The following is a 16,511-nucleotide window of genomic DNA, read 5'->3' on the forward strand; positions in this document are numbered from 1 at the left end:
GAAAATCATCCAGGATTATTCTCCTGAATCTTCCGCAGCAATGGCATATGACATAATTGGTCACGATTAAGCAAACAATTTTTGGTCCAAGAACTCCTCCTCCTCCTGTTCCTGGACTGGACTCGGGTCAAAGCAATTTCTCTCCTCTGATTACGCAACATGGCTGGTTGACGAATGGCTGTTCAGAAATGAACTGTAAAAAACGAACTGAAAAGCGCAAATCAACACTCACCAAACTTCTACTAACATGAAATTACCATAAGGAGTCCAAAGGATGTCGCTTGAGAAATTAACTTTCTCTAGTCTCGTAGTACGTCTACTACGTCACTATGTTCGTGTTTGTTGGCCGACAATTATGTACCGTTAGTATGCAAGACTAGATCCAGGCACACGCCCTTATGACAAAAATCAGATGCATGGTTGGCCAACAATCGTACCGTGTGTACGAGGCTTTAGGCATCCCGTGTGCAAGAGGCCCTAAAATTTTAAAGCTTATGTGAAATTTAATCTTTGGGTTAAATGTAATTAGTTATTTTTTTTATTTTTCACAAAAACTGCTGCATATGGAACCAGAAGTCAGGAAATAGCAGGTGTGCATTATAAACCTTTCTTTTCCCGACAATATATTTTCAGTGTTATTATTTTGGGTCTTCCCACACAATTTTATTTCTGTAATAATTAAAAGCTGCCTCTCTTATTATGTAACATTATTTAAAAGATCCAAATGTGCAAAACCAGCTATCAAGCAGTGTGTTAATTTCATACAAGAAAAGAAAAAAAACAGGCTCCTGGATATAACACAATCCTCCTTTTCAGGCAAATTCCCTGGGATGTATACATATAATGTGTCCCTAAAGCCCTAGATTTTTTATTTATCGATCTGAAAATTCTTAACACGTCCATTTTCCAGAGTGAAAAAAAACTTCTGCCCTTTATTTTACATAATGCTTTTATAGTGGATACGAGAGGGCTTCTCAGCATGGGCACTAAAACCGCAAGCACCAGGAATTCTATTGTAATTTCCATAATTTGCAGGCTTTTTTGTGTAGCTGATTGATCGTGGAGGCATGCTCATATTTATGACATAATTCTAACAAAAAAAAAAAAATCACATTTTCTTCTTCTGTTTAGTGGATTTTTATAAAAGTAGGATTCTCCAGCTGAGAAGATGATATTTAAGACAAATGAATCCTTGGAGCTGTAGGTGCCCTCACTTCTTGGGGGTTTGGAAGGCAATGTGTAAGGGTTAACGTGGAATAAAAAGGATGCTTTCTTTTTAGAAGCAAAAGGAGTGTTTGTGCGTCACTGTTTCATGGGGATTTAAGAAATAAAATGTGACAAATCAGTTTTTTATACATGTTTTTACAGGCATGGGCTTCAGACACTCACTTTGATGTGATTTTCTTTAGGAAGTTGAGACATACATTGAAAATGTTCAACTTTGAGTCTTTTTATTGCTGATTTATTGGTGACAATTAGCGCCATCTGCATCCAGGGAAATTTCACAAAATAAAGGCAAAAAAGGTTTCTTTTTTTTTCACCTGGGCAGGCAGGCACCAATAGATTTGTAAGTAATGGCACTCAACCTGTGATGCTAAAAAGAAGCCAAGTGACTGGTTTTGTGCCAAGATAACATCTGTGCATGCCGGGCACATGCACAAAGTCGTATGCTTTCCCGGCACGCACAGAAATGTGCTACGCTTTAACAGGCTTGAAGCAGGTGCCTTTAATTGTTGATGGCACTCCTTACGCATCAGCAAACTCGTGTGGTACAATTTTGGAAAAGAGTCAGAGACTTCTTTCCTGTGTCTCTCATGCACAGGAAAGCATATTCAAATGAATGCGCTGCCCTACACACAACACACCGGAATGCGAGGATCTGTGCCTGAGCTTAGTCATGCCTGTTGATGTAAAACAAGCTAAGGAAGGCTAAAGCCTAGTGCATAGTTCAGAATATTGTACAGAAAATACCGCTTTTGAATCGATCGCATGATAATCTGATCGTTAGTTCACAGCTTTTGTCCGAAATTATCCAAAGGGACAAACACGAAAAATGTTTTTGTAAAATACTAGACTGTACGATTTTAATTTAATCAGTATAATTTTTGTCCGAAAATACAATACAACAAATACAATACAAATACATTGCAATACATGACATCACTTTCGAATTTTTATTCTGTCGTACAAGAAAAAAAAAAAAGAAAAAATGGACGATCATTTGTCCGATAATCTTATCGTGTGTACTAGGCTTTAGGCTGCAGGGTGAAGCTAAGGCTTGGTTCACACCAACAGGTACAACCGAACGCAGGCGTGTTTCTGTGGGTTTTTCTCACTTTTCCCCACGTCACGTTTAGGTCCGTTGATTCATTTTAATGGGCAGCCCTACACACGAGAAACGTAGAAAGGAAGTCCCTGGCTCTTGTTAAAAAATGCACCAAACTGATGCATGGTGCTGCGGCACCATGCGGCTTGCCATGCAAAAATGGTCATGTCTGTAGATGCATGGGGGTATCCATTAACAATTAATGGCACCAACGCATGTCTGCTAAAAGGCAGCTTGTGTCTGTGCATGTTGGGAAAGCGTGCAATTTTGCGCATGTTCCAGACATGCATACTGTAGATGTGAACCTAGCCTATGATGGCCAGCATCATTCAAACCACTTCCCATGAGCCCAGGTCATACAGGACCCCCCTTCCCTACCTGTGACTGGACTGTGGAAGATGAGTAGATGAGCTAATTTCTCTGTCACTCTGCTTTCTTGTTCCTTGTCAGCACATGAACAGATCGACTCCTTGTACCACTTATTCCCCTTGCACTCCAGCCCTGCTGTACATGGTCTGCATGAGACTGATGCCAGGTCATGCTCATGTACTTACACTGGCATTCAAAAAATAAATATATGATATTTTAATGATTAATGAGTTGCATTAATTTTTTTTTTTTAGAAGAAGAATACATTTTTTTATTAAGATTTTACAAATTTTACAAGGAAAACTGTGTAATATGCACCATAGAGTGCCATTTCTGAGTTGTATTAAATTTTTACTTCTATCTCTGCCTAGAGTTCAGCTTTAAGCACAGTGATTCCCTTTACAGCTTGCAGCTCTCCACTGTCAGAGCATGTGCAACTGCGAGTCCTGCATCAGATCTTAGTTCAGAGCTGTTTCATACTGCCAGTCTGACCCCTAGGCATGCTTGTTATTAGCCATCAAGCTTCTCTGATCATGGCAATGATTTGAGACTGTGGAGTAAAACGTTTCTGATATACAAGGTGCCTTGAAGAATAGCTTTGTAGTTTCACATTGAAATAACAAGACTTTAATTTCTCAAAGGCATGCTGGGAGCTGACATACATTGCAATAATCAGACTGCTATGGTCCAGTACAGCATCATACACACAAATGAAACTGCATTGTGGAAACATTTTACTCATCAACAGAATACTAAATCATTTTGCCACTAACAAGGAAGAAATACCTAATTTAGGGTTCTGCAGTGCTTTTACTTAAAATGCAATGCCAAACTAAGCTTTTTTTTTTTTAGTTTGGATAAAACAGGGGAAACTTAAATTCTCTGTCAGGTTTAAAGCTCATCTTCAGCTTTCAACAACAATATCCCATTAATAGTAATATTAGCAACAACCAACTAACAACAATCTGAAAGGGTGTGCTACTATATTTAAAGACAAAAATAGAGTACTTGCGTCCTACCGAATCAAGACTAGCGGAAACTGATAGAGGCAAAACAGACTTTCATGGCACGTTTCGCGGAAAACCGCTTCTTCCAGAGTGGAATTTAGAGGAATAATCTATGGAACAAATATATACAACATACAGTAAGACATATTTATACAACAAAAAATGAGATAAACACAGTAGCAGGGTAGCAGGCATCTCACTCAGCAAAATTGCATGCCAGTGGAGTACCCTATACGCATACATATTAAGGGGTAAGCAGACCATAACCATGTCTCACGGTCTATCAAACGGCCAAGTAAAGGGAGGAACAACTGTATTCACCCATGAAACCACCTCACCCACCCAAGGAGCCTCAAGGCTCGAGTGCGGGAATCAGGTAGAGGTATGCAGGGTAAAAATCTACCAAAGAGAGAGTTACAACATATAATCATCATTTGTATGAAGATCTGAAAGTGTCTGTAGTAAGGGTATGCAGGCACCCCCTATAACCCTAGACCATGTATATATAGGTAAGTAACAAATTGTAAAGCAATACACACCTAAAGAAGTCTTGACAATTTAAACAAGGGCGGAGTTACGACTGGTGGAGGAGGCAAAAGAGGGAACCTCAAGGTGACCAGGAGAGAGGGAACCAGGCTCCTCGGTAAGCATCTACAAAAATTTAAATGTATAAAGTCAGTAAGCATCTACCTTTTAAGGGCTATATATAAAGGGGAGTCTATCTACAAATAAACTGGCCTGGCGCTGTCTATTAATCATATAAAAGAATATGGGATCCTAGATCACTAGGGGAATCACAATCACACTGAACCCCAAGGGAAAAATCTGGTCCTACAGAAATTCATTAACGTAGCAGACCACAGAAAGCGCAGATAGGTAGCAGACCACAGAAAAGGGGGCCTATGAATCCACATCAGGCTTACAGAAGATGGAAATCTGGGCAGGCATCTATAGGGATACATAAAATGATACACGGTAAATACATTCATGGTGTATAACAGAGGATAACACCTGGAATGATTACAGGACCTGACTCGTGTCACTCACCGCAGTGCCGTGTCCACACCGCTGCCCATCCACATATACAGACACGCTCCCATTATATAGGCACCTGGTTCCTGTCCAGCTAAGGATGTCAGCACCACTCCTGAAACAAAAAGAGGGGTTTGGGACTTTAAATGAGGTGTGTGGGATCACTGCGCCTAAGCGCCGGTGAGTGACGTCGCCAGACCCGATCTCGAACTGTGCATGCGTCAACCAGGGGGCATGCGCAGTACCGCAAAATTCCACACCTCAGAAAGCACAGGGTGTCCAAGGGAATCCCATCCCAACCTGAAGGGAGCATCCACCGACCCCCATCTAGAGGATGGACCAGGGATGGCAGCCAAAATGTGTTAGAAATGGGAGATCACACACTTGCCCAATAGGGAAACAGGCACCCATAAGTAACAGGGCAGGACACCACGGGGTCACCCAGCCCTGGCATCATATGATAGCAAGGAAGAAACAATACTGCTTACCTCTAGTGTCTGAAATTGAAAATAGCTGTTGTTTGTTAATTCTCTGAGGGTTAGTTGGTTATAGACAGGTACTCCTCGTCCCTGCTAGCTGGGTCAGAAACCCCGACTGGAGGACTGTAATATCCCATAAAGGGGATTTTCCAGGAAGTAGATAAAGAATTAGACCACCACATGAACATTCACATGAAACTGTTAGGGGATGAAAGTAGATAGGCGTACACTGAGTTCCAGTGTCTCAACACAGACTTTGTTGGTAAGAAGCTGCATCCCAGGCTTGTTGTGAACTACTCAGAAGACCTCTACATCACCACTGACCCAGTAATGAATATCACACTCATTATCGACCATCTCCTAGGAGCGCCTTGTCCCAACTGGACTTTACTTAAAGTGTTACTAAACTCAGGACCCTGCATTCTCTATATCTGGTCTCCAACAGTACACAGAAGATGGAGATGCAATCGTTTTAGAAAATATAAAACTGCTAAATACCTTTCTCATCAGCAGTACTTAGCGGTCGTGTGACTTCTATCAGGGTCTGGTTAAAGCTTGTAGGAGGAATTTTCATTCTACTCTGACTGTTCTATGAGGCTGCATAACCCCTGACCCTGTGGCTGGACAGTGCTGATTGGCCCTGTACTGATCACATGCACCTCCCAAGAAAAAAAACTCTCTAGCAATACACAGCAAAGTGAGCATGTGCAGATTGTCCCCAAGGCTCTGTTCTATCAGGAGATCATTTTGGACCGTGGAAAAAGGAAAGGATCAGAGAGACATGATCAAATAGCCTTTTTACACAATGCAGAGGATTAACCCCTTATGTTCCACAGTGAGTATAACAAGTATGTTTTACTGCATATACAGACTGATTTTACTGTTGTGGGTTTAGTAACATTTTAGCTTTCATTCTGAGGTATATGCACTAAATGACTGTATATACCCAGGTATTTATGCACAACTCAAACAGGACTCCAGTTGGGTCCATATGCTGATGTTAGATGTTTGTATAATTTTACATTCTATTACTAATATTTTATCCTATAAAGTATTCATTATTTCTATACTGGTGTGTATTTATAATCCTATAGTTATTGTTATATGTTGGGTGCAGTTGTTCCTCTGTTCCCAATTGCTTTACTTAGACTACTGGTTAATTCCCCGGGCACTGCCAAATCTCAATGGTCCGTCTAGTTATCCTATGGGGAGGATCATTTCCCATAACAACACCCATTGACTAGTAGTCCCAACATTTCCCAGCTAACCGTATCCCTTGATTAGTAATACTCACAAAATCCTATAACTAACAATTATGCATGACTAGCAATATCCTATAATTAACCATTACTCCATGGCTAGCAATACTAACAACATCCTATAATAATACCCCATGACTAATAGTACTAACGACCCCTAACTAATATTACCTCATTACCAGCAATACTAACAACATCCTTTAACAAAGACCGAAGCTGGGCATAGACAGATCAAACTTCTACCGGTGTAGCAGGGAATGGCTGCATTTCAATCTGCGTGTTTCTCTCCCTGTTCTGCAGAAGTCAATCATTAGCTTGACTTTAGTTGAACAAACATGCTGGAAAACTTTTGTCAATTGGCTGCTGATCAGTTTATTCTGACAGCGGAGAAGTCCTCGCTTGTGTGGATGGAGGTATCTTTTAGTTTTTTTGTATAGCCTGCCAACTAAAACATCTATGCCCAAATTAATGGTTGCGCATTGTCCAAAACTACAAACAACTGCTGTTACTTTTTATTTATCTTTTTTATCTCTAAAATTTTATAAACATATTTAAAGTCTACCATTTCATTGGCTGTTTTCATCTCCTGCTGCCCCTTGTTCTATCTGTAAATTCAATAAAGTATAAAAAAGGAAGACTCTGATGTGTTTTAAGAAATAAATGATCTGAACATAAAGTATTTCACTACTTCAAAATGGCATGTTTAGAGCTGTCTGTAGATGAAATCAGAGGAATTGCGTTATACTCCATGCACCTGTGATCCAGTCAACCATTTTTTTATTTTTTTTTTTTATTTTTTTTTTTTTATTGCCACTTCAGTCAACCTTTTGAGGGGATTGAATCAATTTTGAGGATCATATTCTGAACCATCGCCCTCTCGGTGTCTCATCATCGTAGCCTTTGCCAAAATTTAATCAAGAAACTTACAAAGTATGCATCTCCTGGGGGTTAAGCTATCTCAATGACCCCTCTAGATTTCCAAACTTCATTATTATTAACCCCCCCCCACCCTCGTCCCCCCTAGACCCTCCCCCCTCCCCTCTCTCCAAGGTCAGCTCTATTTTACTCTTACTGGCATTAATCTAGGGCCTTCAATTCTTTCACATATCTCCAAGTTTTTTTAAATTGTTTCCACTGTTCCCAGACCGCCAGAGTCCCGTTGTCTTTCTCTTCTAATTTATTTACAAGTTCCTCATTGTTATATGTTTCTTCTATCGCATCAAACCACTCCCATGTCTCAGGGCTTTCCTTCCTCTGCCATCCCTTAGGTATTAGTCTCTTAGCAGCGTTTAAGAGGAAGGGAATCAATGTCTGCTTGTATTTTTTTGTATCTCCTTCCCATCCATGGAATAACACCACCCATGGGTCCTCTGCCACCTCTATGTTAGTGATAATCTTTATTAATGCAAGAGTCCTCTTCCAAAAAATTTGTATTTTGGGGCAACTCCACCAGATGTGACCCATTGTTCCCAGCCCATGACAGCCCCTCCAGCAGAGTGCTGTTGTACCGGTCTGGTGTTTACTTAATATCTCGGGGGTTAAATAACTTCTACTTAAACATTTATAATTCATTTCTGCGGACTGTGTATCAAGTGTTAAGTTAAAAGTCCTAGTTAATATTTTGCTTATTGTGTTTTTATCTTTTTTTGTGCCCAAGTCCCTCTCCCATTTCTCTATGTATGGCGGTATCTCCACCTTTTCAGCCCCCATCAGAATTTTATATAATTTGGAGATGGTGTTTCTCGAATTTTCTGAATCACATAACCTTTCCATTTCTGTCAAATCCTCCCCAGATCTAATGGGTTGGGGTAGTTTGCTTACGAAATGTTTCAGTTGTAGATACCGCCATTCATCTATCCCCCGTGATTCCCTATCTTGTCTAAGCTGTTGGAGTGTAATTATTTTTCCATTTTTGATTATATCTCTCACCTGTGAAATCCCCCAAAATGATTCTTTCCCTCCTACTTTTTCAGTGCCTGGTGCAAAATATTCATTGTCTTTAAGTGACAATAGTGGAGAATTGTATTTCCCAATCACTTTTTTATAAACCCCATCCCATACTTTAAATACCATCTGTGTGATTACGTGAGTATTTTTAACTAAAGTTCTACTATGTGGAGGGTTCCAGATTATATTTCCTAAGTGCACATTACTAATTGTATTCTCTATTTTCACCCACCATTTTTCATTACTTTTTTTAACCAATTCTGTTAATCTTGATAAAACTATGGCCTTGTAGTAATTTCGTATATCTGGTACCGCCAGTCCCCCGTTATCTTTACTTTGTTTTAATATCTGGAAGGGGACTTTTGCTTTTTTATTTTTCCAAACAAAATTCATCATTATTTTATTCAATTTCCTTAGATAAAACTGGGGCAGAGGGACCGGGATCATCTGAAAGTGGTAGGTTATCCTAGGGATGAGTGTCATTTTCAAGACATTTATTCGCCCTATCCATGAGAGCGGTTTGCTGGCTAGTCTCTTACAGTCCGTTCTGATACTGTCCAAAAGAGGGATGTAGTTTATGTGGTAAATCTTATCTATAGAGTTTGTTAATTGAATTCCCAGGTACTTAAGCTGCTTAGTCCACCCAAAACCAGATACCCTCTTCACCTTATCTACTTCTGCCTTTTTCAAGTTGATGTTTAATATTTCCGATTTACCCAAATTTATTTGAAAGTTGGATAAATTTCCATATTTCCTCAGTACTACATTCAATTTCTTTAGGGAGGCAGCTGGGTCAGTTATATATAATAACACGTCATCTGCAAATGCTGCAATTTTGTGCTCATCCTCCCCTACCTTAATACCTTTTATCTCAGGGTCTCTACGTATCGTTACTAGGAGTGGTTCCAGGGATAGTATGAAGAGCAACGGCGACAGAGGGCAACCCTGCCTCGTGCCGTTCCGCATCTCAAAAGGTTGGGACATTAACCCGTTAACTTTTATTGAGGCCGTGGGGTGATGGTATAATGTCCTTATCCGGTGAATCATTTTGGGTCCTATTCCCATAGCCTCCAGAGTCTGAAACATGAACCCCCAGTCTACCCTGTCGAAGGCCTTTTCGGCGTCCATCGACAGCAGTAGCCCTGGGGGTCCATCCTCCTTCAGCTTTTGTAGCAAGAGGAGCGTCTTAACTCCGTTGTCCCTCCCTTCTCTTTTGGGGACGAACCCCACTTGGTCCGGGTTGACCAAAAGGTTCATATGTTCCTTTAATCTCTCTGCCAAGACCTTCGCGTATAGTTTTGTATCGGTGTTGAGCAGAGAGATTGGCCTATAGCTGGAGCAGAGTGTTTTCTCCTTTCCTTCCTTTGGGATAATTGTGATAGATGCCTGAAGGGCTTCTCTGCTCATTTCATAGCTATCTCCTAGTTCATTCATGTAATTACAAAGCCTAGGGATTAATATTTCTTTGAATTTTTTGTAATAGAACAATGTGAACCCATCCGGGCCCGGACTTTTCCCTTGGGCTCCGCCTATTAGAGCTTTCCCAATTTCCTCCTCCGTAATTGGATCCTCAAGAAGGGCCCTCGCTAGATCTGATATTATAGGTAAACTGGCGTTCTTCAAATAAATATTGTTAATCTCTCTCCTATTTTTAGATTTGGGATCGTGCGCTTTGACTGAATACAAGTCTTGGTAATATTCCCTGAAGGTTTCAGCTATCTTTCTAGAGGAATGTTCCATAAGGCCGTTTTTAGTCTGAATCTTCTCGATGAAGTTTCTGGCTTTCTTTTTTTTTACTATTTTAGCAAGTACCTTGCTAGGTTTGTTTCCCCAACAATATTGGTCTCTTATCCTCCTCCCATATGATGTTTTTGATTCTAGCTCCAGTGCCTTTTTTAGCTCTATCCTTTTGATTGTCAGCTGTCTATACGTCTTGCTAGATGGCGAGCCTGTTTGTTTTTTGTGTTCCTGCTCTAGCTTATCTACCTCCCTTGTTAAGTTCTGGATGACCTTGTGTTTTTCCTTTTTTCTCCGGGCTCCCATCTTAATCAAGACCCCTCTAATATATGATTTGTGCGCCTCCCAGAGTGTGGACCCTGAGACTTCTCCATTATCATTAACTGCAAAATATTTTTCCAGTTCCTTTCTGACTAATACATAACCTTCCTCCTCCCTTATTAACTCCTCGTTAATGCACCATTGATCCCTGGATCTTGTCTCCCCCCTTATTGTCATTTCCAAGACCACAGGGGCATGGTCTGAAAACGTTACATTACCTATCTTGACGTCTACCACCTCATCTATTTCCCTGTGATCTATAAGCCCCACATCTATACGGGAGTACGAGCCATGCACAGGAGAGTAATATGTATAGTCACGCATACAAGGGTGAGTCACCCTCCATATGTCCACCAACTGGTGTAAAAATAATTTTTGTTTCACCATTTTTAATTGACCATTTTTCGTTTCCTGTGTGCGGGCCGTACTGTCTATTTTTGGGTCCATACAGAAGTTGAGGTCTCCCATCAAAATTAGTTGTCCTTTCCTAAATTCTATTATTTTTTCTAAAATTTGGGTGAAATATTTCATAGGGTTTTGGTTTGGTGCGTAGATGTTGGCTAGGGTATACTCCCTTTCGTTTAATCTGCCTCGGAGAATGAGGAATCTACCTTCTGGATCTACCATTCTATCATCTAATACAAATCTTGTTGTTTTTGCAAATCCTATAGCGACCCCTCGGGTTTTACTCGAGATGGTGTCTCCATGGTACCAGAGCGGAAACTCGCTAGAAAAGAGCTTTAACTTAGACTGTTGTGAGATATGCGTCTCTTGAAGGAAGACTACATCAGGGCCCAATATTTTAAGCTCATTAAGAACATTTCTACGCTTTATTTTCATATTTAGACCTCTGACGTTGTACGTAATGAATTTTAAGGTGGGCCTAGCTATCATTCAGTACGGGTAAATACCTCATCTTTCCTTTGACCTTGGAGAGAATCCCCCTTACAAAATTACAACCCCCATTCCCAGAACCCCCTCCCTCACACTCCCTCCCACCCCCCCCTCCCCCCACGTGGTCCTTATTGGACCCATAGACCATTGAGGAATACCCAGATGTGAGATCCTCTCTTGGTCACCACCTCTGAGGGTGAAGCTCTTGGTGTGCTACTTGGCAAGCCATCACCGGCTCGGTTCCCAGGGAGCGATCTCGCTCCCATTCACTTCTATTGACTTTACCAAATTACCAAATTACCTCCCACCTCCCCCCCCCCGCCTGCCCCCACCTCCAGATAATTATATGTATCCTACTCCCAGATCTACCCACTTTTCACTGGCCCAGTCCGGTAGTGAGGGGACCTGAATGTCCAGTTTTCCACAGAATTTTTCCAGGTCTCCTGGGAATCTCAGTTTTGCTATTTTTCCTTCTCTGCTTCCTATCAGACAGGCCGGGAACCCCCATGTGTATTTAATGTTTTGTTCCTTTAGTAGGTCTAAGAGGGGCTTCAGATGGCGTCTTCTGGTTAGGGTATCTCTGGCTAGATCAGGGTAGGCTGATATCCTGGCATCTTCATATAGAAGTGGTGTTCTTCCTCGGAGTTTTGCCCATAGATTATCCTTATCTACAAAATACCTGAATTTCACTATAATGTCCCGGCTTCTCTCCGTGCGACTTGTGTCCCGTCTACCTATCCGGTGGATCCGCTCGATTTTGGGGAATTCCCCACCCCCTAGTTCCAGGATAGGACCAAAAATGTCTACCATAATCTTTTTTAAATCTTCATCCTTCCTCTCTGGGACCCCTCTGATTCTCAAATTTTGTCTGCGATTTCTGTTTTCTTGATCTTCTAATCTGTAGCAAATTTTTATTTGATTTTGGTGTATAATTTTAAGTTGTTCTTTTATATCTGAGAGGTCCTGTTCTTGTTTATCTATTATGTCCTCCGTTTTTTCCACTCTAGCAAGAATACCCCCCAGATCCATCCTTAAAACATTTATTTCCATTTTGATTGCTAGTTCGAGTGATTTAAACATTTCTATTATCTCGTTTTTTGAGGGGGGTTGCATATCTTGACTACATTCCTCCATTCGGGTAATTTCTAGGATACTATCAACTGAGGAGTCTTGTCTTGAGTGTTCAGGGGTCTGTGCAATTTTTCCAGTCCCCCCCATTTTTTTTCCGGTCATGGTTGACTTTTGGGTCTCGGGGCGGGGGTTTCCCGGGCTGGCACCGCGATTCATATATTGCTTAATAGTACTCCCAGAGGCGGTACCGCTTGCGGAGCTATCTTTAGGGGTTTTGCGTACGCCCCCCATCCCCATCTTGGGCGTCGCTTTACTTGTTGTTTATTTTCCGTTTTTAGTTATTGAGCCTATGCAGGGGTGTTTCAGCAGATGGTGCAAAAAGGATAAAGAGACAGGTAACAAATAATCGTGTATGTTATCTTAAATGGTTCTTACCCACCGGGGATTATTCCAGGACTGGCAACACTTATATATCACAATAACTTTCACCCTTTGTAATTACGCATATAGGGAGAGCTATGCAACACATGTGAAGACAGTTATATCAACCAGGGTATTTGTGTATCAGAGATCAGAAGGGGACATTTTCTTAAGACCCTATTTGATTTTCCATACCTTCCAGCGGTCTTCATCCCTTTTACAGCGGGACTGCTGTTCCACTCTTACCTACACAGTCTTGGCTCTAGGGGTTCCTTTCCACCTTCCCTGAGCTGACAGGGGATTCGTCTGACCGATTGCCTAAGAGTGGGTAGACACAGGCTGTTTCGCTATTCCCTCTGCACATCCGACAGCAGTGGATGTCGGGGCATCAAGACGCGACGCTCCGACAGCTGCCCGGATAGAAGAGCGGGGTGGGGGCGAGGGGGGCGAGGACGGGGGCCCGGGGGAGCGCGAGCCAGGCAATCAGGGGTTATGCCTCCGTTCCTCTCCTGGGGCTGCGTGCCGCTCTCAGAAGCTCCCGGCTGTTCATCCGGACCAGGGATCCCGTAGCTCTGCAGACGGCGCTCCGTGCTCTATCCCGTCCTCCCGACCTCCCATCTGCAGAGCTGCTTGTTTGTTTAAGCACGCGGCCACTAACGCTGGCCGGCCAGCACACCTCCTTCTCCTCCCCTCCCGTCAGACATCCTACGTCATGACCAACCCCCTCATCCAGTCAACCATTTGATGAATTATTGTGCTGGGTCCAGCTTTATGTGACACACAAGAGAATATGGTGATTTATTCATTTATTTTGTGATAGATAAGTCAGGTACAGACAGTCATATGATCAGAAACTGTCACTTGCATTTCCCTTGCTATAGCATGGGAGGAACGAGGTGATAGGTTAAATTCATATGAGACTGTATTGTTTACACAGAAGTTTAGGTTTTAATATTTTAGGTACTGTAAATAAAAAGCTGGAGGACTTCGTTCTAATGTAGGCATTTCATAATGTGTTAGTATGTGATGCATACTAGCACATTATGCCTTTACCTTGCAGGTAAAAAAAAAAAGGCTACAAAACACAGATAAGTGTTAGGTTCACTAATGCACGATATAATGAATATTAACACAGAAGAGTGAGCAGGAGTTAATGGGTCCTAAATAGTTTTGGAGTGTCTCCCTTGCAGCCCTCTTTAGCCTAAATTAGCAACTAACATAGGAAAACAACAGTCAATGGCAGTCATTCTCAACCAGGGTTCCATGGAACCCTAGGGTTTCTCCAGAGGTTGCTCTGGGTTCCTTTGCCTGTGGCCAATTGACCTCCGTTCCTATGCTGCCTGCATAGTTGCAGGTCCAACATCACTTGGGCAGAGAATATTGACCCAGGTAATGTCCAACTGCCTTATGGGCGATCAAGATGGATTTTTTTTCCCCCTGCTGGAGAAAATTGGACCATGTTTAATCCATTTACTGCAACTGCCATAGATACTACACTGATAATTTAGAGGGGGTTTACACAAATCTGACAAGCCTTCTTTCACAGACTCCCTATATGAAGGTCCCCCACCTGCATGTCCCTGCTATGCTCTGTGTGCCCTTTGGTAGACCCAGGACAAGCATAGGTAGAGGTAGAGGGGATGGAGATGAACTCCTGAACTGAACTCCCTTTCCCGCTATTAACTCATAAGCAACATGTAAAACATCACTTCTAGGTTCTGGTGTCTGTTTCCCCAGATATACTGCTGGGGAAGTAATAAATGGACTGAAATCTGCACTCAATTTGTTTCATTGGAGGGCAGGTGAGACATCAGTAGGCTTTTAGACCCTGGATGTCTCATTAAAGATAGCCTGTCACCAAAAAATACATCACATAGAGAACTTTTGTGATAAAAAAATGAAAAAAAAAAAGAAAGTTTCACCTAAACACTTAAAATAACCTTCAAAAAATATTTGAGCCTACCCCCACATACATGAACATACGAGTGTAAAAACACGTGTCATGGGAGCCTATGCACAAAAATGTCAATTGCACTACACATGTTACATATTGCCGTGCACACTGGCATGCATTCAATTATTCCAGGCCCATTATTTATGCTTAACTCTAAACTGTTAACCTGTAGGGGCTCTAAAGTGTTGCCTATTGATAATATAGGGTACTGAAGTTTGCCGCCATTTCATGGACACACATAATTTTAAGGTTTTACATATTGCAAATCTATTTACTTGGCGTGACCTCATGTTTTATATTTCACCAAAGTATTGGGTAATTTATTGCATTTGTGTGCCCCAAAATTAACTTCAGTGTACTTTTTAATGACATTTTGCATTTCATAAACCCCCAATATCGTGTGACATAAAAAACTAAATCTCTAGGGTGTTTGCTTTTGGAAAATATATAGTGTTTTGGTTGATTTATGTAATCTTCAGGTGAGGATAGGTCTGCGGGTGCACGTAGGTCTGCGGGTGCACGTAGGTCTGCGGGTGCACGTAAGTCTGCGAGTGCATGTAGGTCTGCGAGTGCACATAGGTCTGCGAGTGCACGTAGGTCTGCGTGTACCTGTGTATTGTCTTGTTGAGTACCTGTGTATTGTCTTGTTGAGTACCTGCGTTTAGTCTTGTTGAGTATTAGTGTCAGGAAGCTAGTTGTTAGGTAATTTGGACAGGGTATAATCCCCAAACCTCATTAAATTAATAGATATGATGCCAGGCGGGTGTGGAGAGGGACTCGTTGTACATCTTGCGGCATGTATGTGTTCCTTGATCATCCGATCGAGGGTGAATACTGCTGTGCAAAATGTAAGCACATTGTTTCCCTGGAAGCCCAGGTTCTGAATCTGGGGAAGCAACTGTCAGCACTGAGAAGTCCCTCCATACTAAAGGAGAGCCAGGAATGTACACAGCAGGTGCAGGCAGGGGCCAGCAGAGAGGCGGGTGGAGACAAAGAGGTGCAGGCACTAGGAAAGAGTAGATGGGTGACAATCAGGAAGGGTAGAGGGGGAAGTGCCAGGGAGGCTGATCCAGGGCTGGAGCATTCCAATAAGTACGCTCCATTGGGTGACATCAGTCAGGGAGCAGCACTGCTGGAGCTGAGGGACACTCCTAGCTGCCAAGCGAAGAACTCCTCCAGTGAGAGTGGGGGGAAGCGAAGGGAAAGGAAAGACTGATTCTGGTAGTAGAGGACTCAATTCTTAGAAGGACAGAGAGGCCAATCTGTAACAAAGGCCTGAAGCGCCAAACTGTATGTTGTCTACCGGGCGCTCGGGTTTGGCACATCACGGATCTTGTGGACAGATTACTGGGAGGGGCTGGGGAAGACCCAGCTGTCATGGTGCATGTTGGCACCAATGACAAAGTCAAAGGCAGATGGAGTGTCCTAAAGAACAATTTTAGGGACTTGGGAGCTAAATTGAGGAAAAGGACCTCCAAGGTAGTATTCTCAGGAATACTACCGGTACATCGAGCCACACCAGAAAGACAGAATGAGATTAGGGAAGTAAACAAGTGGCTGAAGAGCTGGTGTAGTAAGGAGGGGTTTGGGCTTCCTGGAGGACTGGGCCGACTTCTCAGTCGATAACCAATACTATAGAAGGAATGGACTGCACCTAAATGAGGAGGGTGCAGATCAGCTGGGATTGAACATGGC

At 42.2% G+C, this 16,511-nt stretch overlaps 1 long non-coding RNA gene across 2 annotated transcripts in view; it reads right to left on the reverse strand.

Moving 5' to 3' along the window:
* Positions 1 to 16,511, reverse strand: part of LOC141132954 (uncharacterized) — a 149,304-nt gene that overhangs the window by 75,736 nt on the left and 57,057 nt on the right. For both annotated transcript variants that reach the window (XR_012242991.1, XR_012242990.1), the window contains exons 2-3: positions 4,242 to 4,353; positions 3,715 to 3,812 (exon numbers count right to left, since the gene is read on the reverse strand). This is a non-coding gene — a long non-coding RNA (uncharacterized lncRNA). The remainder of the gene's footprint in view (positions 1 to 3,714; positions 3,813 to 4,241; positions 4,354 to 16,511) is intronic.

Source organism: Aquarana catesbeiana, linkage group LG03 (assembly GCF_042186555.1).
Source record: "Aquarana catesbeiana isolate 2022-GZ linkage group LG03, ASM4218655v1, whole genome shotgun sequence".
Taxonomy (NCBI): domain Eukaryota; kingdom Metazoa; phylum Chordata; class Amphibia; order Anura; family Ranidae; genus Aquarana; species Aquarana catesbeiana.